Here is a 24980-nt window from a genome sequence, read left to right as displayed (position 1 = left end):
AGATGATAAAGAGGTTTATTGTGAAGAAGTGGCCCACAGAATTATAGACTGGGAGGTTGTACGATCTGATGTCCATAAGCTGGAGAGTCAGGAAAGCCAGTGACATATGGTGTAAGTCCTAGTCTGGGGGGCAGGAGAAGACCAAGATTGATGTCCCTGCTCCGATCGCCGGGTACAGAGAGAATTGCCCCTTCTCCACCTTTTGGTGCTGTTCAGGCTATAACGTATTGACGGATTCTCACTCGTGTTAGGGATAGTGATACTCGTGACTCAGACCACGGATTCAGGGGTTAACCTCATCAGATACATCCTTTCAGTCACACTCGGGAGTGGACACCCCCCCCGAGCTGGTCTGGCTGACACAGAAAGTGAACTGCCACAAACACTTTGCTCTTCCCTCTTCCTTTCATTTCACACAAGCATCTTAACCTCATGTTTCAGATAAACTCTTGCCCACCCCCAAATCTGCTCTTCCTATGACTCCCCGTCTCCGGAAACACAAGCCCTTAACTTCCCCTTGCTCATGTGAAACACTCTGAGTCATAGATTCCTCTCATCCCCGCGTTCTCCGCACGCAATCCATCGGCAGATTTTCTTGGCACTAACTTCAAAATGCACACCGAAATCAACGATTTTCCTCCACGTCACTGCAGCCACTCTGACCCGAGGCACCTTGTGTTTTGCCTGGACTCTTGCAATCGTCTTGCATCTTGCATTTCCTTACATCTCAGTCCAGTCCAACACAGCAGCCTAACTCACTCTGCTTGAAATGCCCCAATGGCTACCCACCTTGCTCAGACTGATAACCAAAACCTTAACTGCCTCCACCCCCAAACCCCCCACCGTTGTTCTTTCTGAGGCAGCCATCATGCCCCTTGCTTTTTCTCCCATGTACCAAGCGTGCCTGTCTCAGGGTGTTTGCGTTTGCTGCTCCCACAGTCCTTGATGCATTTCTGCTAGACTTCTACCTGGTTCATTTCCACTTTGCAGAGATCTTTGCGAACACCACCACCTCATCCCTCTGGCCCCTTCCTCTGCTTTATTTTTCATTTTGGTACTTATCGCCATGTGACACTTGCTTTCTTTGTCGTCCTCTCCTTCTAGAACATAAGCACCATGAAAGCAGGGACTTTGCTTTATTTATTTCTGTTTCCTGGGGCCCCTGTGTGGCTCAGGTGGTTAAGCGTCCAACTTCAGCTCAGGTCATGATCTCATAGCTCGTGGGTTCAAGCCCCATGTCGGGTTCTGGGCTGACAGCCCAGAGCCTGGAGTCTGCTTCAAGATTCTGTGTCTCCCTCTCTCTCTGGCCCTTCCCTGCTCTCTCTCTCTCTCCCTCAAAAATAAATCAGCATTAAAAAAAATTAGAAAAAAAAGGTGCATTTCAAAACTGTAATACTTCCTGAATAAATAAAAAAGATAAAGGGTTATGGGGCAAGGTGATGGCAGAAGGTAAAAAGGAAAGACACCAGATTCATCGGGGGAAAATGTTGGCCTTGAATGGAGGAAATCTCGATTCTAGATTCTAGGGTAAGAGGTTAGTATTCAATATTCAGGGGAATATAATTTTCCCATGAGGCAGCAGATAAAATAAGCCAGCAAAACAGCTCACAATGGAGGCAGTCATGCTTTCTTGGAGCAGATCTGGGAATGGAAAAATGGAAACAGAGGGCAAGGTTGAGAGGACATCTGCTTTGGTTGGGTAGCGAGAGGAGGAAGTTTTTGTACACTAGAAGGAAACCACAATCCATACCCAAGATGTGGTTTGGCTCCAATCAGCTAATTCTAAAGGGCTTTAAATTAGTGTTTCAAATACTTCAGCAGGACAGGTTGTTGGATTATTTGATACAAATTTTTCTGTATTCCTTACACAAAACACAAATATGATGATCTTAACTGATGTTGAGAAAGCATTTGGGAAAATCCAACAAGTACTCCTAGTGAGACAAACCATTATTTAAGAGGAAAAGGATAGTTTTGTCATTTGATAAAATATTGTCATCTTAACATTCTTATCAAAAATAAGAAAAAAAGACAAAGAGAACTGGATTACCACTTTTGGTTAATATATTCCTGGGGGTTTCATGCCACACACGTAATTGATACAGGGTTAGATCTATTTGAAAACATGATAGAGTTATTATTCTCATTTATAGACAATGAGATGAGAAAACTCAAGAGCCATATGAAAACTATTAAAACTAATAAAAGATATTCAAGGCAGTGGTTTGTAAAAAAAGGGGCACCTGGGTGGCTCAGTCGGTTAAGCATCTGACGCTTGATCTCAGCTCAGGTCTTGATCTCAGGGTCATGAGTTCAAGCCTCTCACTGGGCTCTGCCCTGGGCATGAAGCCTACTTAAGAAAGAAGAAAGAAATACCTAGCTGTTTTCCTATACTAAAGCTATAACTAGATAAAAAATTGTATGAGTAAAACCAAATTCTTGTAACACTTACATTGTTTTGAAGAAGTACATAGACATCTATTTAACAAAAACTGTTCTGGACTTAAATGTGGCAATTTTCAAAGAGGAAATATAACTTGACCAAATGCCATAAAACTATTTGCTGGGGGGAAGAGACTGAATGTTTGTACAGCATCAGAACTTTCTTAAAATTTTTTTTTTTACATTTAATTGATTTTTGAGAGAGAGAGAGAGAGAGCACAAACAGAAGAGGGGCAGAGAGAGGGAGACAACAGAATCTGAAGCAGGCTCCAGGCTCTGAGCTGTCAGCACAGAGCCCGATGAGGGGCTCAAACCCACAGACTGTGAGATGATGACCCGAGCTGAAGTCAGTTGCTTCACCGACTGAGCCATCCACGCGCCCTTAGCATCAGATCTTTCTAAATTAACATACCATTTGATACTCTTTCTGTAAGGAGTCTATGAATTCCCTATCATACACTTATACACTTCTATAAGAAAAAAACATTCAAATATGATTAAAGGTACCCGAAAGGTTAGTCATCACTTAATTGTATATCTTATGAATTGATAGGATGGACAGCTTACAGAAGAATGATATAGGAAATAATTGCGATACAGAAATATCAGGGATAGGGGTGCCTAGGTGGCTGAGTTGGTTGAATGTCTGACTCTTGATTTGGGCTCACGTCATGATCCCAAGGTCATGGAATCCAGCCCTGTGTTGGGCTCTTTGAGCATGTAGCCTGTTAACTTTCTCTCTCTCTCTTTCTCTTTCTCTCTTTCTCTCTCTCTCTCTCTCTCTCTCTCTCTGCTACTCTACCCTGCTTATGCTTTCTCACTCTCTCAAAAAAAAAAAAAAAGAAAGAAAGCAAAGAAAAAAGAAATATCAGAGATAAATAAGGACTGAATTTTAATAACTGTATTTCACACAAAAAAGTCTTCCTTAGATAACACATTTCACTTTGGAAACAGATGATCTGTGGCCATTGATGAGTTAAACGGTTTAAATTTCATATGCGTATCAGTCATCTTAGCCACGGTAATAAACAGGCCATAATCTCAATGGTGTAGAACAAGGAGCCTGCATTTCTCACTCAGATTATATGTCGGCGGCTGCAGGTGGCTGCTATTGGCCTTCTTTACTATTTTCTCATTTTGGGTCCCAGGTTGCATGAGCAGTCCCTCTTTGAAGAATGCCATTTTCCTGGAGGAGGCAAACCATTAATGTCTAATGGGAATCACGCTCCCTTCAGGTCAGATTCACAAAGGTCCCATCCGCTCACATTCATTGTCCAAAGCAGGTGAGAAGGTCAAGCCCAATGACAAGGGGCCAGGGACAAACACCGCTTCCATGGTGAGAGTGGGCACTACAAGTCATATCAACGTGAGCCGACATATAATCCTTCTCCAAGAAAGTGGGGTGAGGGGAGATAAGTGGGGAAATATTTACTGTCCAGCAGATATAATTCCTAAGAGGTCAATTTCTAGGCTGGTAAATAGGGTTCTCCCTTGCTCAACCCTCTTCCCCTTGACCGTGCCCCTTGTCTTTTTGGTCAAAGAATAATTTATCCAGAAAAGAAGTGTCTTTACCAAGCTGGTTTTTGTTTGTTTGTGGTTGTTTTCCTTTTTACAACTTGGACCCCATAGACATTTATAAGTTAATGATTGATTGATTGATTGATTGATTATGAAAGAGAGAGAGAGAGAGAGCAGGGGAGGGGCAGAAAGAGAGAGAGGGAGAGAGAGAGAATCCCAAGCAGGCTCTGCACCATCAGCACGGAGCCTGACATGGGGTTTGAACCCACCAACTGTGAGATCATGACCTAAGTCGAAACCAAAAGTCAGGCCTTTAACCGACTAAGCCACCCAGGTGTCCCTGTAAATTAATAACTTTTTAAATTAAACATATATCTATTGAAGGCAAACATGTGCTGGGCATCATGGTGCTTAGTAAATGATTTTTTTTTCATTTTCTGCTCATTTAAAGCCACTCAATAGAATATGACAGCAGTCACACATACATATATGATTTCATACATAGTCCCAGTGGGCTCCCTAGTGCCCCCGAAGTGCATTTTTCTCCTGAAGGCTAGGGAGTTGGAGGAAAAGTAAGGTAGCCTGTATAAAAGACAAGGAAGAAGGGGCATCTGGGTGGCTCAGCCAGTTAAGCCTCTGACTTCGGCTCAGGTCATGATCTCGCAGTTTGTGAGTTCGAGCCCCACATCCGGCTCTGTGCTGACAGCTCAGAGCCTGCCTGGACCCTGCTTTGGATTCTGCCTCTGTCTCTCTCTCTCTCTGCCCCTTCCCTGCTCATGCTCTGTTTCTCTCTCTCTCAAAAGTAAACAAACATTAAAAAAAAAAAGGCAAGGAAGCAGCAATGTGAAATAAGAGGGACTTTGTAAGGTATTTATGTGAGCATACCTCATTGACCCTAATTTGTTTTAAGTACCTATAGTTAAAGGAAATCGAGATGAATGTTGATAAAATGGTGAGCAATCCACTTAATCCGTAAGGAAATGGACTTGGCAAAGATATGCAATATGCCTTTAAAAGGATGAATCTTGGATGACTTCAGGGTTCATGGTTGGATAATTGCCCAAGTAATTCTTTTAGAAACTGGCTATTTGGCCTTGTCTATCTATATCTCTTTCCCTCTTTGGGTCTCAGTTTCCACCTTTATAAAATCAGAACGTTGAATGGTTATAGTCTTCTTCCAACTCCTTAATTCTTTGTTTCCAAATCTTTTCCTTATATGTTTTAAAATTTTCCTTCAGTCTCCAGTGGCTTCTGTCATTTGACCTGCCCGTTTCGCTGGCACAGAGTCTAAGCACCTGCCGTGCTGTGGTCAATGTGACATTGGTATCAGCTGAGCTCTGACTGCTTCCAGCTTTGTTGGTGGCACTGTGACATATCATTCATCTTGGCCACAGGCAATCATGAGCCGAGAGTGTTTTCATAATCAGACCCATTCGAAAGCAATTAAATCCAGGTAACATGATAAGGCTTTGTATTACTTCTGTCATGGTTGGGGGCTGTGGATGACATACCATGTTCGGTTGCCATGAAGAATGAATAATTGGGAGGGAAATGATAACTGGTAATATATTAGTTGGCTAGGGGTGGAATAAACACAATCACACTGAAGAATGCAGTGTCAGAGGGATTATTCAGCTATACCTTGGGGGAAAATCTTGGACTGCGGACGATGAAGGGGCAACAAATCACCTGCCACAAATGGTCCCTGGAAATGTGTGAAAGCGCCCAGCCTGGTACCTGCCCAGCTCCCTGCTGACAGGGACAAGTGGCTGCCTTCGCCTGTGTTATACACCTCTCAATCCGCAAAAGCGGACCCCCGAAGAGTTCCAGGTAGAGTTAAATGTCTCTTCAAGGTCACCCCCAAGGACTCCATCTCAGGCCTTTTCCCAAGGTTCACGTAACCCATGGATACGTAGAGCGAGGTGATGAAGACTCAGAGCCCACGCGTCAGTCCGCCTGCCTCCTTTGCCACCAAAAAGATGTGTGCGATCGGACATGGGACGTCACACTTCCGCGTCCTGCTTTCCCAATCATAACATGAGGATGATTACATTACCAATCCCTTATCTGATGGTCTTCAGACCAGAAATGGTACAGATTTCAGAGCATTTGGGGATGTTTGGAAGCTAATATGGGATGTGTGGAATAGCCCGTATAGCAGAACGGGTAGGTTGGCGTGCCTGTATAAAAAGCACCTGTAACCAAAAGCATATACATATCCACGGGAAAAACATATAGCTATTCACAATAAGCAAGATAAAGGTAAATGATAAATGGCCTCACATCACTTCAGGCCAGGGCTTCATGCCCAAAGAATTAGAAGCAGGCTTATATACAAATAATTCTCTTTCTAAGCTTGTGGAATACTCAAACTGCAGACCAAGTACTGCGGGCCTATAATTCCTACTTCACAAGGGGATATGAGATTTTAGTGAGACAAGTGTAAAGGTCTTGACACAAAGTCTATCAGTCTATCTTATATTAAGTCCTTCACTGAAATAGCTCTCACGGCGGTTGTTGTCTTATCATCATTGTAGCAATGGGCGATAGAGAACGGAACGTGTTCCGGGTCCAGGGCTTCCAGGTGGCCGGCTAGAATTCACACCCATTCCCTTGATCTCCAGCGTGCATTCCCTTTCACCATCCCACACTGCTTTCCCTGGGCCAATTGTCTGACCAGTGAAGGAAGCTCAAGGTCAAGCCCATGTGGGGAGGCTTTAAGTTTCCCTGTTTCGGAGGAAAGAGGACGTCTGTATCTGTAAAGTGAGAGCATACTTGTAGGCCAGGTATTTTATTGATTAACTTAATTGGAAACCCCGGATAGATGCAAAAATCCATCACATGTCTATGTACTAACAATGAACGCGTAGAAACTGAAATTACAAACACAATGCCATTTGCAAGTGCCCCCAAAGAAAATTAAAAACTTAGCATAAACTTAACGAAACATGTTCAGGATCTCCAGGCTGAAAATTACAAAATGCTGATGAAAGTATCAAAGAAGTCTCCCATAAGGAGACGTACTGTGCTCGTGAACTGGGAAACGATCCATAGTAAACCCATCAATTCTCCCCAAACTTAGGTACATATCGAGTGTAATTGTGGTCAAAGACACACTCACTGTAAAAATCACGTGGAAAGGCACAGGCGTTAGAACCGATTTAAGTACTTTTGACAAATAATTAAGGGGGAAGAACCACTCTACCCAATAGCAAGGCCAACTATATCACTACCGTAATTAAGACAGTGCGGTTTGGGCAGAGGGTTAGAAACACGGATCCACGGAAGAGAAGAGAGGACCCAGAAATAAACTAAGATTTTTTGGCAAAGATACAAAATCAACTCAATGAAGGAAACATAGCCTTTTTGACAAAGGGTACTGGGGCAGTTGTGCATCTATAGACAAAAGAAGAGAAAAAACTTCGTGTCACCTGCACCTCTCCTACCTTACAGGAAAATGAACTCAAATGCGCCACATAATTCAATGTAAAACACAAAGTTATAAAACTTTTAGGAAAAAAAAACCACAGGGGGAACTTTGATATTTACAACTAAACAAAGAATTTTCAAACTTAACGTCAAGCGTGTGACCCACCAAAATATGGATGGATAAAATATTCCCGATTGAGATTAAAAAGACTTGGGGCGCCTGGGTGGCTCAGTCGGTTGAGCGGCCGGCTTCGGCTCAGGTCACGATCTCACAGTTTGTGGGTTCGAGCCCCGCGTCGGGCTCTGTGCTGACGGCTCGGAGCCTGGAGCCTGCTTCGATTCTGTGTCTGCCTCTCGCCAGTTCACACTCTGTCTCTCTCTCTCTCAAAAATAAATACATATAAAAAAAAATTAAAAAGCCTTACTCAATGAGAGCCCACATGATGAGGAAGGATGCACAGGCTACAATCTGGGAGAAAGTGTGTGCAAATCACACAACCAAGTACAAGAGGCTAGAATATACAATGAATTCTCAAAACTCTGCAGTAAAGGAAAGCAAAGTACCCAGTTAAAACACGGGCACATGATATGAAAATACAGTTCACCGAAAAGGGTATACGGAGGGATGATGAGATGGTCAACATCATTAGTCATCAGGAAAGTGCATTTTAAACCCCGATGAGATATCGCTACACAACTACTCGATGTTGGGCGTAATGACACCACCATAGGATGTTGAGGATGTGGGGAAACTGGATCCCTCACACATGGCTGGTGGGAATGTCAAATAGCACGGCCACTCTAGAAAACATGTGTGTGGTTTCTTATAAAACTAAATATGCGGCTACCATATAACTCAACAGTTGAACCCATGGGCATTTAGCCCAGAGAAATGAGCATTCATGATCACGGAAAATCCTCAACATGGATGTTTATAAACCACGTATTCTTAATAGCCCAAAATAGGGAAACAACCCAGATGTCCTTTGGTGGGTGAATGGTTCAACAACTGGTGACACCCCATATCCTGGAATACTGTTCAGCAGTAAAAGGAACAAATGCCAGATACAACAATGACAGTGAAGTCTAGAAGCTTGTACTGAGTGAACAAAAGCCAATCCCAAAGGTCACAAACTGTATTACTTCCTACACCTGCACTGAATCTATAATGAACTCAAAATTAAAAGTTTAATTTAAAAATATTGTGTAGCATATTATACTTTCCCCCACATACTTGCTTCTAAAATTGTACACTCTAAATTTTTTATCCATTTATTTTCTTCTTTAATTAAACTTTTCTAATAATAAATGCAAACAATAAAATAGAGCAAAAAAAAAAAAAGGATTTAAAGCGAAGACTTTCAGTCTCAGATTTAAGCAGTCACCCTTTCACTTCCCGGGTATAGTTTTGCAATAACACACATGCACATACATCATGTAGCTGCGTGGGATCATTCATATGTGCATCTTAATGGCCGACTAGTATTATATCATGATTATATCATGGTTTTGTTAACCTTTATTTTTTAAAATTTTTTTTCTCATTCCAGTGTAGTTAATACACAGTGTTATATTAGTTTCAGGTATACAATATGTTGATTTGACAATTCTATACACAACTCAGTACTCATCATGATAAGTATACTCTTGACCCCATCCCCACCCACTGCCTCTCTGGTAACCATCAGTCTGTTCTCTATAGTCAGGTGTTTGTTTCTTGGTTTGCACTCCCCCCCTTCTGTGTGTGTCTCTCTCTCTTTTTCCCTGTTGATCCTTTTTGTTTCTTAAATTCCACACATGAGTGAAATGATATAGTATTTTTCTCTGACGGGCTTATTTCACATAGCATTATTCTCCGTAGATATTCCATGCTGTTGTAAATGACATGATTTCATCCTGTTTTATGGCCAAATAATATTCCATTATATATATATTATATATATAATATACATATGTAATATATATTATATAATTATAATATTATAATTATATACAATGTATATAATTGTATATACAATGTATATATATATAACATTATATATGTATATATATATAACATTATATATTATTATACATATATATGTATATATATAACCATTCCATTATATATAATATATAATATTATTATCTGTCTCTATATGTATAATATATAATATTATCTCTCTCTCTATATATATAATATAATATTATCTCTCTCTATATATATATACATATATATACATATATGCATATACATATATACATATATGTATAGAGAGATAATATCATATATTATATATATTATATATTATATATATGTATATATATATATATAGAGAGAGAGAGATAAAGATAAAGAAGGTGTGGTTGGCGTGTGTGTGTATATATATATATACCACACCTTTATCCATTCATCAGTCAGCGGACACATGGGCTGCTTCCATAGTTTCTTCTAGGAATTTGCAGACAGTTTTACAAGTGTATAGAAGGTGAAGCTACCAGAAAGTCAATCAAATTATTTATATTAACCATTCATGTTTTGACTGACATTCTTTTTTTAAAAATTTCAGGGTTTTTATTTATTTATTTATTCTGAGAGACAGGGAGAGAGAGACATTGAGAGAGAGAAGGAGAGGGCACAAGCAGGGAAGGGACAGAGAGAGGGACAGAGAGAATCCCAAGCAGGCTCCACACTGAGAGTGCACAGCCCCATGCAGGGCTCGAACTCACGGACCCGTGAGGTCATGACCTGAGCCGAGATCAAGAGTCAGACTCTTAACCAGCTGAGCCACCCAGGAGCTTTCTGTATTAGTCTCCTTACTGTGATGGTGCTTACATGAATCTGTAGACACATCAAAACTTACAGAACTCAACAAAAAGTCAATTTTATCGCCTGTCAATTTAAAAAATAAAATAAAATAATAAACAAGGCAGCACAGAATCACCTTGAGCCTCAGGGTTTAGACACTTGTGAAACTGTCGGTAGAGTAAATTCCTGGCAGAAGAATTTGTGGGCCAAATGGGTTCCCATATTTCTAATCTTGATAGACTTTAACATCTGACCTTCCAAAGAAAACACATCAACTTATTTACCCACAAAGACCACAGAGGAACTAGAATGAGCATTTTCAAAAGCTCGACCCTCCTCTGCCTTCGATGCAGACGGTTAAGATTTCAGGGAAGAGTTGTATATTCTGTGTACCTCTGCTAATGCATATAATGTAGCTAGACTATGGATTTTAGCCTCATGCATTATTCAGGAGTAGTGCAAGGGGAAAAACCTGACTGTGTCAACCTATATCCACATTGTATGTTTGGTCGCAAAAACACTGAAAATAAAATGACTTTTATTCCATTTGTTATGGACTGAATTGTGTCATGCTACATTTCATTTGTTGAGGCCCTAACTCCCAAAATGACTGTGTTTGGAGATGGAGACCTTAAGGAGGTAATTCAGGTTCGGTGAGGTCCTAACTAAGGGTAGGGTCTTTATAAGAAGAAGAAAGACAGCAGAGATGTTGCTTTCTCTTCAAGTGAACACAAAGGGACAACCATGAGGGCACATAGTGGGAAGGCTGCTATCTGCAAACTGGGAAAAGGGCTCTTATCAGAAGCTGAATTTGCCAGCACCTTGATCGTGGACTTCTACCCTCCAGAACTGTAAGAAAATAAATTTCTGTTATTAAAGCCACCCAGCCTGTACTGTTTATGGAAGCTCTGGAAAAATAAAACACCATTCTCCTAGGGTGCCTGGGTGGCTCAGTTGGTTGGGCGTCCGACTTAGGCTCAGGTCATGATCTTGCGGTTTGTGAACTTGAGCCCCGCGTCGGGCTCTGGGCTGACAGCTCAGAGCCTGGAGCCTGTTTCGGATTCTGTGTCTCCCTCTCTCCCTGCCCCTACCCAGTTCACGCTCTCTTTCTCTCTCTCTCTCTCAAGATAAGTATACATTAAAAAATTAAAAAACAACAACAACACCATTTTCCTTTTGAATAAAGTAATTTAAACTAAGAATATCATAATTAAAGCACAACGTTCCAGGTTTTTTTTTTTTTATAAGTTGAGATAAAACCCAAATTATTTAAAATTTCCCCCATCGACCAACACTTTATTTATTTTTTTACATTTTTTTAACGTTTATTTATTATTAAAAGACAGAGAGAGACAGAGCGTGAGCAGGGGAGGGGCAGAGAGAGAAGGAGACACAGAATCGGAAGCAGGCTGCAGGCTCCAGGCTCTGAGCTGTCAGCACAGAGCCCGACGCGGGGCTCGAACTCACAAACCGCTAGATCATGACCTGAGCCGAAGTCGGACGCTTAACCGACTGAGCCACCCAGGCGCCCCAAACAACACCTTTATTTCTGGTGCTGGTTCGCACCGACCATGCTTCTGACCGTAGTAAGAATAATATTAATGATCATAGCTAACGTCTGAAGTCCTCCTATGTGCCAGGCACAATTGTAAGTCTGTAACTTCTATTAATAGTACGAGGTCGGTGCGACCATTACCCCATGACATGCTTCAGAAACCTGAAGAATGGTGATCAGGTGAGTTGCCCGAAGTCACAGCGCCACTGAATAAAAAGCCGGGGTTAGAACTGTTGCTTTAACCCACATCAGCATCCTCTGGGAGCGTGTTAGTAACGGGCTCTCAAGCCCTGCCCAGTTGGACTCCAGACCCACGAAATAGGCATCTGCATTTTAGCAAGATGCACATTACTGTTGAGGGAAGCATGGCTCTGAATCACGATCCCTGTTGCATCCTTGTTTCTTCCCACCTAAAGAGAAGGCCACCTGGCTCTCTCTGCAGCCATTGCCCACTCAGAAGCACCATGGTGCTATGTTGGAGCCCAGCTGTGCCCAACGCCCACACACTCCCTGCATTAGTGCTCCTGGACAGGCCCTTCCACTGTGATTTTCCCCCCTTTCAATTTCCAGGCGAAAATAAAGCATACTGTCTAAGAGGAAGCTTTAACTACTTTAGATCGACAGACATTCTGGATCACACGGGCAATCATTCTCCCTCGTTTCCACAGGGTGACTTCCTGGGAAGTCGCTGATTGACCCTGATTAGCGACATTGATGAGCGAAAGCACACAAGTCTAGACTGTCCCCTGGAGGTGGTTAATGCAAAGGAGATAGAGAAGGACGGTGGCTAGACTGCGCCTAGTTTACACACGTAGGCCCCCCCTTGACATGAACGGCCTCCCTGAAATTTCAACAGTTGCCAAGAGAGGTGTTACTTGAAAGGTTCAGAGATGTTAAGGAAGTTGCTCAGCGTCACACAGCCGGGAAGCACCAAAAGCGGAATTTGAACTCGGGGAGGAATAGAAAGCTAAGCCTTTGATCACTTAGATTCGACTCCTGTTCTGCCTCTTCTACGTGTGCAAGGTCCGTCACTGCATCTGTATCACTACCTCTGGAAAGGAAATAAAAATCCCCACCTCCTAAGGAGATTGTGAGTTTTCTTTATTTTTTTAAATGTGTCTTTATTTTGAGAGAGAGGGAGGGAGAAGGGGAGCAGGGGAGGGCAGAGAGACAGGGAGAGAGAGAGAATCCCAAACAGGCTCTGAGCTGTCAGTGCAGAGCCTGATGCAGGGCTCAAACCCACGAACTGTGAGATCAGAACCTGAGCCAAAACCAAGAGTCAGATGCTTAACCGACTGAGCCACCCAGGCAGCCCAAGGATGTAGTGAGTTTCACATGAGACTTTAGATGAGAGTTAAAAGGAGTGCTTACATTTTAATCTCATCTGTAAATGCTCAGAAGCCAGCCTATTTTATCTAGAATCAAATGTGAGGGCAGTGTTTAACAAGATCTTCAATAGACTGAAACCAAGCTAACCAGTTTCCTTAATTAGCAGGAGAGCACGTTTCTAATTTGCAGAGAAAAAAAGAAAAGCACAAGAAAATGAGTTGACATCGAGCATTTATTTATTTATTTTTTAAAGTCTACGAAAAAGACCCTGGGTCAATATTAATTCACTTGCACCCAAAATACCTTTTCATTTCTTGCTGGCCTTGATAATTAGAATGATCATTCACAACGCACAGGGCCAACATGTTAAAAAAAAATATGTGTGTGTGTGTGTGTGTGTGTATGTGTGTGTGGTTTTGTTCGGATTTGGCGGGGGCCAGGGGGCATGTTGGCATCCAGGCACGCAGCTAAGATTGCTGTTACTGCTGTGCAGTTGTTTTGGTGGGGGTGAGGTGGGGTGGGGTGACCAGTTACATAAGAACCAGAAGACTGTTTTACCTCAGCTTTGCCGTACTGATGGCGGCTTTGGAAGGACATACTTGGTGCCAGGTTCGGGTCTCTGAGAAAAATACAGCACAATGGAATTAGATGTGCCAAGGTCTAGGAGGGGAATGCCAGCGGAGGACAAAATGTAAAGCTAGGAGGACGGCAGGGGGCCCTTCCGAATGTGATGTAAGCGTGGCACCTGTCGAAAGAGACAGGGAAATAAGGATCACTGGGTAGGAGTGGCCTCAGACTGTAGGCGATTCTGAGAGTCGTGGGCCAGCCCGATGGCCAGATCGCTGGCAAAGACTAGCCCTTACGGGAGTCATGCCCAACTGTTACAGTGTCGGGCAGAAATGGCCCAGCTGTGGTACACGCATCACACTGGGTCATTGTCTGAAAACTGGGAGAAGCCCACCCATCTCACGGCTCTGGTTGGACGAGCAAACCCATGGTGCTGGTCAACCAATGACATTGCTGGTGGCGAGGTCTCTTGAAGGGGGATCTGAGAGGCACGCCCAATGGCCTTCCGGACTTCTTTTGTACAGATGCACAGGAGAAGACGGTGCATGGTGGTGCTTTGCCCACTGGCCCCTTTACCAGTGGACTTGGATGTGACTTTCCTTCCTGGTGGATTCCAACACTGAGGCAGGTAGGAGGACACAGATGGAGACGAGGGAGGCGAGGGAGACGGGCAGTCCGTTTTCTCGGGATTTACTTCTGTGGGAGCCCAAGTCACCGGAAGTCACGCCAGGGAGGGAGGGGGTAGGAAAAAAGACACGAGGCGATACTGTCCTCGCGGAAGCAGGCTGGCGAGCAGTGGCTCCGTCTACGCAGAGCTGGCGGGTGTCGAGGGAGCATCTGGACCGTAACCCTAGGCATCTGTTCGTCATCTCCGCGCGATTCCATTCGCCGTTCAGGGAGGTGCTCTTAGTGAAGGCTGGCCTCCCCGGCTTCACGGAGGAGAACATGGAAGGAAGCTCAGACGTGTAGCTTAAGGGGTGAAACAAAGCCGAAGAACCAGCAAGGAAGCGAGAGAAGGGAGGACAAAGAGGGAAACCCAGGAAGCCGGGCCTGCTTAGCTAACTCTTCCTTTTTCTCCATTCGTTAAAAACATCTTTACGTAATATGCTCTAATCAATGTGAGGCTCTGAAGATCAAAGCTGGAGCCAGCAACCCCCCCCCCCCCAGTCTCTAGGAGCTTACAGGCGCGTCTAGGAGAAATCTGGGTCGTCTGAAACCGTGGAAGTTTCCATGGCTTATTGTAACGAGGGTGTCTGTGTCCTTCTTGAGTTTTTCTCGGAGGAAAGGCAAGGGTGGTGGCGAAGGAAGAGCTGGTTTGTCAGACTTACTGCGTGTGTGACAGGTGACAGGGCATCCGTCTCCAAACATCTCAGCTGGGAATATATCCTTCTGTTTTCAGAAAGGGGGGGAAAAAAACGATGATCAGAAGCGGCCAGACAAGGCAAATTTAATTCTAGGATCCCTGACAGAGTTGCAGACTTCTCATTCCCTGTCTCTGCCTCCCTCTCTCCCTCTCTCAGTATCCCCCCACCCGCCTCTCTCTGCCTCCCTCCCTCTCCCTCCCTGCCTCCCTCCCCCACCACCTTCCCCTCTGTCTCCCCTCCCCCACCTTCTCCCATCTGCTTCTTTGATAACTCATTGTCAAACCCATACTGGACGTGGAAACAGAAGGCCTAGACCTGGATCCCAGGTCTTCCTCCCTCATCAAGTTATTTTATTGTTCAGCATCAGGCACACCGTAAACGGTGTCAACTCTCTAAGGAGATATTTTATAATGATTAGGCTTGGCAAAGTCCAGTGGTCCCAGACACAGAAGAAACCTCATTTCCTTCTCACCCCCTCCCGGTGTCCCGGATATTGAGGACTAGACTCCACAAGGCGGGGGGGTGCGGGCATTCTGAACAGAGGGGGACACATTTAGCAGAGTCAGAAATGTAAAGAACGCAGCACCTGCAAGGAAGTCCAGCACAGGAGTCAGGGCAGGAACAAATGAGGTTTCCAAGAGAGCCAGAATGATGAAAAGGAGCCAGATCATTCTGTGCTTTGCAAGAGTTTGTCTTTATTCCATAAGCTGTGAAAGCCGTGGAAGGTCGCTCAGCTGGCCCAAGCCTGGATGATCACATCTGTGTTTTAGAAACATCTCTCCCTTGGGGCGCCTGGGTGGCTCGGCCAGTTAAGCGGCGGACTCTAGATTTCAGCTCAGCTCCAGATCTCACTGTTTGGGGGTTTGAGCCCCTCATTAATTAGGCTCTGCGCTGACGGTGGGGAGCCTGCTTGGGATTTTCTCTCTCTCTCTGCCCCTCCTCCGCTCATACACTCTCTCTTTCGAAGTAAGTGAATAAACTTAATAAATAAATACATAAACAGATAAATAAAAATAAAAACATCTCCCCAGTGGCAAGCGAGGAAAGATTTGTAAAAGGCAAATCGGGAAGTGAGGAAACGAGTGAAGAAGTTTTTGCAGATCAGGGCAGCCCGAAGTGGGCCACTGGCCAGGAGAAGGGGAAATGGGTAGGAAGACAGCCAGGGGCTAGAAACAAAAGTGTTCTTTGTGGGATAAAACGTTAGGAGTTGGGAAAGGGGATTATCTGAGTCTAAAGCTCACACTTCTTAAGGTCTCCGGGAAAGTTGTGTATACCGAGGGGAAATTTAGGCTTACGCTTCTTACAATGCGAGGACAAGTTAAAATAGCTAAGATTTACTTGACACTCTGCTGTGGCTCAAACACGGTTCCCCCAGGTGCCTCGTGCCCTCACCTGTTGCAACTGTGATAAGCAAATAAAAAGAGGCAGAGACTAGAATAAGCGTTTTGTAGCCAAGATACGCAATATAATTTCGGGAACCTTCTGGATGGAATCAGGATAGTCATCTGTGGTTCGCCATAACTTCCTGAGCCCCATTCCTACTGGCATCTCCTGGAGACGAGAAGATGCCCAGGAATTAAGCAACACACCCTTCCACTTACCAAGCCCTGGTTCTGGGTTGAGCTGTAGAGCCAGGCCAAGAGTTTTCTTAGGCCTTTATCTTTGGTACCGAGGGACCGATGGTATCTCCACGTAGCGGGGACAGAAAGCGAAAGGGCTCACAACCGGAATCAGCAGACGCTGAGAGGAGGTTGGTGGAAGGCTGCTGGGTGCAGTGGATCGACTCAGGAGGTCCGGTTTCTAAGCACGCCGCCATGTGCATTGCTTGAGCATTTGCTGTATGCCCGAAACAATGCTGAGAGCTTTGTGTGACCTCACCATAAACCCTCAAGGTGAAGAGTAAACGTGCCGTCTTTACAGGTAAGGAAACCCCAAGGCTAAGAGGTTAAATGACTTCCCTCACGTCGCCCTGAGAATCAACGAAGGCTAGAGGTCCCTTCCAAGCCTGCTTCCAAACTCACTGCGCTCTCCCATATTTCACATTGGTTTTATCAACAGTTTAATATATAATCAGCTTAGCAAGTATTGATCAAACAGTCCCAAGGTGTCAGGGACTATGTAAGTTTCTGGGACTCTATAGACAAAGAAAGCACACTCCTGTCCTTAAGGATCATGTAGTACAGAGCAACAGACACGAGAGGAGTTTCAATGGAAAGCAGTCAGCAGAATACAGGGCAAAGAGGAGTGTCCTTTGGAAACATGAACTTCAGCTGGGGTTTGAGAAAGATTTCCCGGAGAATATGGTGCCGAAGCTGAGAAGATCGGGGAGATTTGGTGAGAAAAGGAAGGTGAGTGAGGCAGGGAGTGGGTGTCAGGAGATGAGACGAAACTGGAAAAAGAATCTAAGGCCAAGTATGTGAATGTTCAAGGTCAGGGGGACCCTAGAATATTTTGGCGATCTCCTCTTTATCTTTGGCAATGGGCAGCCCTTGAGGGGTTTTGAAGGCGTCCAGAATCTGCCACTGGGGCATAAAAATTGTTTTAAGCACAAGGCATTTGAGTTCCTGAAATCCCTTATCTTCCTAAAAACTGAGCCTCCCAAAAGAATTCCTCTTCCCAAAGAGCAGCCAGGGAAGGTGGACTTCTGGCACCAGAGAGAAGTCTGCACACTTAAATTGTGTCCCAAAATGATCTCCCATCCATTCTCCTCAGGGCCCATTTCTCTTTCCAAAACATCCTTTCTTTCCTGTAAGCACCCTTCTCCCACTTCCTTCCCCTATTAAGATGCTATATAAACCTCAAATTCTAACCCCCACTTTGAGTCACATTCTTCTGTGAACTCCTACACATACGAAATCAAGTCATTCTCTTGCTACTTTGTCTTTTGTCAGTTTAATTTGCAGGCCCCCAGAAACTAAACCGAAGAGGATAGACGAAAAGTTTTCCCTCACTGAGTTTCAAGCCAGATTTTCATGCCAGAGAGATCATTCTGGCTGCATCTGGAATATGGCTTTCAGGGATGTCATGGGTGAGTGACGTACAAGCGACAAGAACAGACATGAGAATATGTGACAGCAACAGTTGCTCCCCTTATGTATCCGCTCACCTGGAGAGGCCTTCCCCAAGTGTTTGTGACTCTGTCCGGGCCAATCAGAGCATTTCACCCTCTTGACCACAGTGGTTGTTTCAGGGATGGGTACTGGAGTCATTTCAAGTCCTCGAGGCACAGTGAAACTTCTATCAACTCTGCAGAGCAAAGTGGCTTTTTCTATTGGGCTTGACTCTAGGAGGATATAGACCTGGTGTTGCAGGCAGCCTTTTTGTCACCATGTGGAGTCTGAAAACAAGGGTAACACAGAAGAGAGCAGGGCCATGAGGGACAGGTGCCAAGGTTCAGTGCCTGGATCAAGTCAAACCTGAGAACTCTTTGGGACATTTATTCAGCTAATACATTTCACATTTCGATTAAGCGCAAGTTGAAGTTGGAATTTCTGCCATTTGCCGAAAAAAACCAAAACAAGAAAAATATTCATATTTACAGAAGCCATGTGTAGTACTCTAGGCAAGAAGAAATCATGAGCTTTTAATCTGGACAGTATTTTGTCATAGCACTTCTCTCTGGTCTCAGTTTCCTTACCTGTAAAATGGATCTGGTTCAGTCACTTTTATGGTGTCTCCCTAATACTGTGTGCAGCGCTGAGTTTAACGCAGATCTGTTCGTTGCGGTCACGCAAGCTGAAAATGTCTCTTGCCGCCCAGCTGCACTTCCCTCCAGTTTCCTTGATTTGTCCTTGAGCAGAGAACTTAATTTTAGCTGAGATCCAGTACAGAGATTCATAGCTAAAGGGACACTTTCAAATGGCTTCCCCATTATCCTCAATTCTGAAGAAGTTCGTGAGAACCGTGCGTTGGCTATACATCCTCTTCCCTTCGCAGCAAGGAAGATTGCTTCCATGAAAAATTCATCAGTGCTTTGGGTCTCCAGTGCTCAGTGCTCCTGCCCCAAAGGGTTCATAACTCCCCCTGAAAAGACAGTGAATTTAATCTGCACAGAAGCATGCATCTGAATACTCAATCTTGCCAAGACAGGAGGTAACGCACGCATTTGCTTCTTTGTGACATTCTGCGTGGCATTACCTGTCTCTTTCCTTTTGTTTGCAGCGATAAGAACACAGAAAGGTTATTAACAGATGGTGCAATATGTGGGCTCACTTGAATTACACGGCAACATCCGCAGAGTGGAATTTAAAGTCTTGTGCTTATGTTTTCATGCACGGTAATAATTCGGTGGGTTATAGCCCTAGTGCCTTTGGAAGCAAGAAAAAAATTCTCTCCTTTATGATACAGGCGTGATGGAAACCCTCCCTATACCTGCTTAATGAAGTCATGCCTCATACTTTCCAGGCAACGCATTGCATTCGATTCAATTCCTCAAGCATTATTGAGCTGTGTGTTAGATGCCGGGAATATAAACATAAAAAAGATGTGATTCATGTCTTCATGAAGCTCACGGTTTGGTAGTGGGGAGAGGCTAGTAGACACAAACTGAGAGTCCTGCGTAGCAAGTGCAATGAAATGGCCCTGCGAATAAACGGGTCGCATACAGGGTGGAATGAGGGACTGCAAAATAGGAGAAGTGGGAAGAAACAATATCTGGGGTGGATTTCGAAAAAGGAGGTGGAACAAGTGCATAAGGCAAGGCTGTTGTTCTCCAGGGAGAAAGCACAGCAGTGTGAAGGCACAGAAGCACAAGGCAGGCTGTCCCTTTGCCGATGAGGATCGGTTCACGATGGCTACAGGGTTGTGGGTAGAAAAGGAGGCTGGAAGATTCGACGGGAGAGGCCCCCGATGGGATAGCCCAGATGAAGACTTGAACTTTGGCGGTTGTAGAGGAGGCTGAAACTGGGAGTCCCAGGACATTTGGGGAGGTAGGACAGAAAAGACAGGGTGGCAATTTAGCGGGGGTGGAGGTGATGGAGGGGGTGGGGTCAAGAATGCCCCTGGTCTGTCTTTGGTAACTGAGTGCCCTCGAACACTCACACATGCACCTGCTTTTCTTGAGCATGCTTTCATCGGCTTCTTCCCCCCGCCCCCCACCACCCACCACCCACCTCCCCACCCAGTGAACTTAACATGGGGCTGCTTTCCCTGCAGAACCGGTCCATGGTTTCAGGACCTGAGTTTAGCTTGTAGGTAAAGCATTCTGACACCCTTTTAACCTCACCAAGTTTTCTGATCTTATTAAAAACAGGTACAATTTGTATCTCCAGCTGCCCGATGCCTGCATCAGGATCTCATTTTATCTGGATCTTGGGTAAGAAAAAGAAAAGTGCTATTCATAAGCCCCTTCAAACACCAAAGTGTGAGTTCAGTTTTCCTTTCACATCCACACTTAGATTTCTCCTCATTAATTACCTTGAAGACTTGAAGACTCAATCTGTTATTCAGGTAAAAGGAGGGGCTTTTCGACGACGCTGTGCCTCCACCTTTGCACCAGATCCCTTACTTCCCGTTTCTCTAGAGGTTCTTTGTCCAGACTCTGATGTGGCCGAGATCATAACTACATACAACCCTTGCGTTTGTAGACTCTGCCTTGTAAGGAGCCGTTGGCTGGGGTTTTCTATCCCTCAGCCAACCATATCATAAATGTCTATCGAGAGGGGTTCTAATGAGCCTTTTCTCAATTTTACACAATGAATAAAGTTTGGCCATGTAGCAGAGATCATGGTAAAATATTCCAGTTCATTCCATTATTGTTTTAAAGGATTAAAATTATTTTCTACCTGGTTGAAATGGCTTCTTGGGGATTTCTAGGGGGATCCAGTTGACTATTTCTTGGAAACGATGATAAACCTGCCAAGTTTCACGATCGCTCAATACTTGTTAGAACAACTTAAAAAAAAATGACTTTCCAATGGTGCCAAATTAATGCAGCTCTAGACTGTTCTCACAAATGACCCAGAGATCCCTGCCAACAGAATTTCATTGATTTAGACTTCTTTTTCTGTTTCTTATTCTATGTACCTCAACTGCGAAATGCAGAAACTTTATAATTTCAAGTTGATTTTTACTCAGCCCCCAAGAATGGGGATTAAGTGAATACTTATGAAGTTTCTAACATGCACCTTATTCTTAGCTTGAAATACACTATCTCATTCAATTCCCTTATTTCTCTTTGGAAGTAAGGAAACCAAATCTCTAAGAGGTTGGGTGAGTTATCTGATATAACACAGCTAAAAAGTTATAAAACAGCAGCTGGAAACCAGGACCTCAAAACCCATGTGGGTTTTCTTTTCACATAATAAAGTACCTACCCCAATGAAATTTTTTCTTGTTTGAAATCTGAAATATGCAACAACACAGTGATGAGTTTGAATTCTTATGAGGACTCCATTGTCACCTTTGTGGTTTCTGAAACTAGGTGTGGACAAATTTATTAATGAACAGCTTTTTTAGTGGAAAAAAATCCACATATTGAAGAAATGTAACAAGAGGCAAATCGCATTCACCGATAATTTGGGGATAAAAAAATGTTCATCCCACAGTTAAGAAAATAGCAGTCTTTCTTTCAATTCAGGAAAAATGCTTCCTTGTATCCAAAACCGGGAATAATGTTCTTATTATAATGAATCAGTTTATGGAGCTTGCGGTCCACCAGAGAAATGTGCATAATATTTTATGTGTGTCTGCTCAAGGGAAGGAGAATTTAATCATTGCACTTGGGCTGATAATGATTGTGAAATTCTGTGGCATTGTTCTATTTCAATAATAATAACGATTCCCTTGAACATATATGCTGCTCTTCATTTAACAAAATGCTTTTGGTAGTGTAGGTCTATTTGATTTATTTCATCCACACAACAGTGCCAGCAGGAATTAACATCCCGATTTTAGCAGTGGTGAAATTGAGGATCCTAGAGGTCAAATGCCATGTTTGAGCCACACAATAGGTAAGTGGTGACACTGGGGATGGTGGCAAGGACTTTGACTCCTGGGTTCTCCCAACTATCACATACTGCTTCCAGAAAATTGGCTTTCCAACTTGCTGGATTCTTTTTTTTTTTAATTTTTTTAATGTTTATTTATTTTTGAAGGAGAGAGAGACAGAGTATGAGTGGGGGAGGGGCAGAGAGAGAGGGAGACACAGAATCCGAAGCAGGTTCCAGGTTCTGAGCCATCAGCACAGAGCCCGACGCGGGGCTTGAACTCACGGACCGCGAGATCATGACCTGAGCCGAAGTTGGATGCTCAAACGACGGAGCCACCCAGGCGCCCCAACTTGCTGGATTCTTTAAAGAACATGGACTCTGTTAGATTATTTTAGAGTCCCAGCATGCTTGGGATTTCTGAAAGTGCTTGATAAATGGCACCCCTTTTCCCAACCCTGGTTCTAGACAAACTGATAGGGAAAAGTGTCTTGATGGATAGAGCACCAAATTGTGCCCTTCATACTGCGAGGGCAGAGTTGGATGATAGCTTGGAGGGAGAGCCTAATAAGCCCAATCCTGAACTCTAGGAGTGAGCTAATTACCCATGGGTTACAGGTGCCTCTGAATGGGGGCAGACAGTCCCAGGAGAGTCTGCCCTTGGAGGAGGAACAATGGAGTGTGGTGTCAGACAGCTTACTTGCAAGGAGAGGAAAGGAGGGTCTGAGCTGATCGTGTTGGGTTATGTTTCCCAAATTTACCAATTCCTTTGTCTACTCTAGGGGAGAGTAAGTAAAAGGATGAAGTACATTAAAATCAGTGGAGATTCATGTCTTTACAAGAAACATCAGGTTTGGAAAGAAAGAAAGAAAGACTGACACGCCTATATGCCATCCATCTATCCATCCATCTATCTGTCCATCCGTCCGTCTGTCCATCTGTCTGTCCGACCGTCCATCCATCCGTCTGTCCTTCCATCCATCCATCCATCTGTCTGTCCATCCATTCATCCATCCATCCGTCTGTCCGTCTGTCCATCCATCCATCTATCCGTCTGCCCGTCCATCCATCGGTCCGTCCATCCATCGGTCCGTCCATCCATCGGTCCATCCATCCATCCATCCATCCAGTATTTATTCAGCACTTCCTCTGTGCCAGGTACTGCTGACACACAGGCAAACAATTCCATGACACTCTTTGACTTCATGAACATTAATTTCCAGTCCAGATTAGGATGGCTATAATCAAAAGAACAAAAGATACTATGGGTTGGTGAAAATACGAGAAAACTATTACCTTTGTGCGCTGTTGATGGGAATATGAAATGATGCCACCTCCAAGGAAGGCAGTATAGAGGCCCCTCAAAAAATTAGAGAGAGAACTGCCAGAGGACCCAGCAACCCCACTGCTGGGTATATATCTGAAACAAATGAAATCAGAATCTTGAAGAGATATCTACACTCCCATGATCATAGCAACGTTATTCATAGTAGCCAAGATATGGAAACAACCTAAATGTCCACTGATGAATGAATTGACAGATAAAATATTGTATATCCATACAAAGGAATATTATTTGGCCCTAAGAAAGAAGGAGCCCTTCCCATGTGAAACAACCTGGATGTACCTGGAAGACATTATGCCAAGTAAAATGACCCAGTCACAGGAAAAATATTGCATGATCCCCCTTATATGAGGTATCTAACGTAGTCAAAAATCACAGAAGCAAAGAGTATATTGGTAGTTACCAGAGGCTGGGAAGAGAAGAAATGGAGATTTGTCCAATGGGTATAAAGTTTCAGTCATGCAAGATGAATCTTTTGGAGATGGTAGGTATGTTTATGGTTCCATGGACATATACATATGTTCACACCCATCAAATTGTGTACATTAAGTTTGTATGTTTTTTATATCAGTTACACCTCAATAAAGCTGTTAAAAATAATATAAACAAGTAAACAGTCCATCAGATGAGTTCTCCAAATAATAAAGGCTACAAAGTAAATAATCCATGGTACCATGATAGTGAGTGACTGGAGAGGTATCTGTTTCATCACCCTTCTCTTGTCCTCAATGTCAGGTGCACAGAGAGCAGGACTGGCCCTGCATGGCTGTGCGCCCTTGTTTAAATCACTTGTTTTCTCCCAGCTCTGATTTTGCCTGGCCTTAGCCACCTTTCTCCACAACATCCTCCATTGGGTTCATCTTGGTCCCCGGGAGCCAAGACTGTTAAACCTACAGATCTTCAGCCTCCTTGCCCCTACATCCTCCCCACCAGACATGGTTTCATGTCTGAAACCATGGCCCCCGGATCTGCATTCTTGACAAGTGTCCAGCTAACACAGGTGATTCTTGGATTACACGTGGTACAAAGTGGCTCCGGGGACATAAGTAGCTCCAGCCCCAGCTGGGTGTCACGCCGCACTCATTAAAAGTCTTACCTCTTCGTGGTTTGATATTTGTTGAAATTCTGGTTCTGCAGCTGTGTAGCCTTGGGGATGTTGTGCAGATTTTCTCTGCCTCTGTCTCCACATCTGCAAGATGAGAAAAAATAGCTCCTATTTCTCAGGATTGGTTTATCTATTAAAAGAGATGATGTCCCTGAAAGAGCATAGCCAAGGGACTGGATTCTAGCAGGTGCTCATAAATCTGTGATGAATCAAATAAATGGAAACGAATGAGTGAATACATCTGACTATGGCACATTTTCAAAACTTAGTTCAAGTTCTTCATTCCTTGTTCTTTTTAGGAGAGCCTTCTTTTCTTTTCGTGTCTGAGCTTTTTTTTTTTTTTTAAATCGTTTTTTTATTTCTGAGAGAGATAGAGAGAGAAACAGAGTGTGAGCAGGGGAAGAACAGTGGGGGAAATGCAGAATCCAAAGCAGGCTCCAGGCTCTGAGCTGTCAGCACAGAGCCTGATGCGGGGCTCGAACTGGTGAGCCATGAGATCATGACTTAAGCCAAATCAGACGCTTAACCGACTGATCCACCCAGGTGCCCCAGAGCTTCTTCCTTAGTAACAGCTTAATGCTCCAAAGCTCCAGGACAAAGCCCCCACCCCCT

The sequence above is a fragment of the Panthera uncia genome, chromosome F2 (genome assembly GCF_023721935.1).
Source record: "Panthera uncia isolate 11264 chromosome F2, Puncia_PCG_1.0, whole genome shotgun sequence".
Classification (NCBI taxonomy): Eukaryota; Metazoa; Chordata; class Mammalia; order Carnivora; family Felidae; genus Panthera; species Panthera uncia.
Note: the sequence above shows the minus strand (reverse complement) of the source record.